The 3,011-nt window shown below is 37.2% G+C and overlaps 1 non-coding gene across 1 annotated transcript; it reads right to left on the bottom strand.

The window, feature by feature from the left end:
- Positions 1-435: 435 nt before the first annotated feature.
- On the bottom strand, positions 436-542 carry LOC129901950 (small nucleolar RNA R71). Its single transcript, XR_008770024.1, has one exon. It is a non-coding gene; the product is annotated as a small nucleolar RNA R71 (small nucleolar RNA).
- Positions 543-3,011: the final 2,469 nt, after the last annotated feature.

Consider the following 3,011-nt stretch of genomic DNA (forward strand, 5'->3'; position numbering starts at 1 on the left):
GAGACAAATAACTCTATAGTGTCTCGTACCTAATGTTGAACATGAGCATGAGTCTATGAAGGAAGCAGAACCTACTATAGTGCACGATGTAGCAATTCCACTTGACACCAATATTACTTCCAGTATCAAGAAACTAGTACTTGGATGTACATTAGAGCTAAAGAAAAACATGGTGCAACTTTTGCACACTAATGGAAAGTTTATGGGTTTACCACATGAGGATCCTCAAGTCCACATCCATAATTTTCTAAAGATCAGTGATACATTTACTCCTATGAGGGTATCTCCAAACTATGTGAGACTTACTTTGTTTCCCTTATCTCTAATGGAGGAGGAAAAGTGGTAATTGAAGTCTGAGCCAGAAAATTATATCACTACATGGGATGATCTGGCAAAGCAATTTCTGATAAGATTTTTCTCCTTGGGAAAGACAAAAGGTTGAGGAGTGAGATCTGGAGTTTTAAACAGAAAAGAGGAGAAAATTTGTACCAAGATTGGAATAGATTAAAATCCTTGTTAATTAGTTTTCCTCATCATCACCATACTAACAAGATGTTTGTCCATACCTTAATCGAAGGCTTGAAACCCAATATTAAGATTCTTCTTGACTTTGCTGCAGGTGGACAAGCTTTAGACAAGACATATGCTGAGTTTATGCTCTCTTGAATCCTATATCTCAGGAAAATCCAGAGTGGAATGGAGGAGGGTCCAGACCAGTAGTGCAGAAGACTGTAGGGGTTCTTGAGGTAGATTCAGTGATATTATTGATGGCATAAATTGCATCCATATAAAATATAATGAACGCCAACTTTTAAAATGTAGCATTTGGACAACAACAAGCCCCCGTAAATGTGGTACAATAGTAATCAACTAGGTATGAAGTTTGTGGTAGTAGTGAGAATGTGTATGGATACTGTGGGAAAAATCCAAAATCGGTAAAATTTATTGGAAATGCACCGGGGTGGAGGACATCAAAATTATGGTAACTCCTACAACCCAAGTTAGAGAACCCACTAGAATTTCTCATAGGGTGGAAATTAGAACCATCACCAAAGGTAGAATCAGAATAGGCCGTAGGGTAGTGGACAACACTACAATCAGCAAAGCTAGTGAATTCAGCAAACTGGTAAGATATGTAACATGAGTGTAGAAGAGATGCTGAAAAAGATTATGGTTGATCAAGCAAAGTTGGTTGCATATTTTCGTAACAATCAATTGGCCACCCAGAACTTCGAAAACCAGTTTGGACAATTGGTAAATGCATAGAACTCTTGCCAACAAGTAGTTTGCCAGGTAACACTAACCAAAAACCAAAGCAGGTGAATATCGTGAGTACCTGTAGTGGTCATCCACTAGGGGATTTGGTTTCTCAGAACAAATCTGCTGAGGTAAAAGTCAAAGAATAGGTTAATAAGAAATGCAAGCCAAGCAAGACAAAGGCTAGTGAGGAACCAATATATAAACCACCTCCTCCATTTCTACAAAATTTCAAAATGAAGAAGGAGGACGAATGCTTTGAGAAGTTTGTCGAAATTCTTAAATATGTACACATTAATTTTCCATTGATTGATATTTTGCAGGGTATCCCAAAGTATGAAAAATATGTTAAGGAAATTATGGTCAACAAGAGCAGGTTGACTGAGTATGAGACAGTGGCACTCACTAAGTAGTGTAGTTCTAGAATCTTGAATAAGCTCCCAGCTAACCAGAAAGATCTTGGAAGTTTCACTATATAGGTTACTATTGGCAGGTGCATTAATGCAAAGGGCTTTGCAAATTTTGTGCAAGCATCAAATTGATGCCCACATCTCTGTTCAAGAAAATGGTATTTAGAAATCCTAAGTCTACGATAATATTGTTGCTACTGAAAGATCACTCTATCATAACGCCTGATGGTATAATTGAGGATGACTTAGTGCAAGTGGGATCTCTAATCTTTCCCATGGAGTTTGTCATCTTAGATTTTGAGCCTTACCCAGAAGTTCCTTTCATTCTCTGATGCCCAATTTCGAAAACTGGAGGGTCATAAATAGATATGGTTGTTGGGAGACTGACAATGATTATTAATGAGAAAGTAGAGGCCTTCAATATGTATAAGGCAATAAAGGTCCTTGCTACCTATGAAGAGATGTATGTAATTATTGTTATTAATGAGGAAGAAGAAGTAACGTGTGTGTCCACAAAGGACCTTTTTGAGAGACTGTTTATGGGTCAGGACATAGATAATAATGTTGAATTAGCTAGTGTTATACATATTTTCAATGTTAGCATATTAAGAAAACATATGAACCCACAGAGCAGAGTAATGGGTCACCCACTTTAGCCATTAATTATGGAAGCGATGGAGGTGTTAAAAAGAGAAAGAAAGCTATGGGTTGGCAAATGTTTGATATTCACAGGATTAGCCTAGCTTTGTGCATGCAAAAACATTTAATCGAGGAATGGAATAAGCCAACTGCATTACCTCAGCAAAGATTAAATCCAATGATAAAGGATATTGTGCGGAAAGAGTTTATTAAGTGGTTGGACGCAGGTATTATATAACAAATCTTAAACAATAAGTGGGTAAGTCTAGTTCATTATCTCCCAAAAAATGAAGGGATGACTGTTGTTAAAAATGATAAGAATGAATTGATCCCAACATGAACTGTCACTAAATGGCGAATTTGTATGGACTACCGCAAATTGAACCAGGATACTAGGAAAGATCATTACCTTATCCCCTTTATTGATGAAATGCTCGACAGGTTAGCTGGGAAGGAATAGTACTGCTTCTTGGATGAGTACTCAGGGTATAATCCGATCACAGTTGCTCTTGAGGATCAAGAAAAGACCATTTTCACATGTCAATATAAGAATTCCCTGTGGACCCTATAATGTACCGAAAACTTTTCAGAGATGTATGATGGCAATATTTCATGATATGGTGGGGGATTTTGTTGAAGTGTTTATGGATGATTTTTCAATTTTTGAGGAGTCCTTTGAATTAGTCGTGAGTAATCTTGACAAAG

The sequence above is a fragment of the Solanum dulcamara genome, chromosome 8 (assembly GCF_947179165.1).
Source record: "Solanum dulcamara chromosome 8, daSolDulc1.2, whole genome shotgun sequence".
NCBI classification, from domain to species: Eukaryota; Viridiplantae; Streptophyta; class Magnoliopsida; order Solanales; family Solanaceae; genus Solanum; species Solanum dulcamara.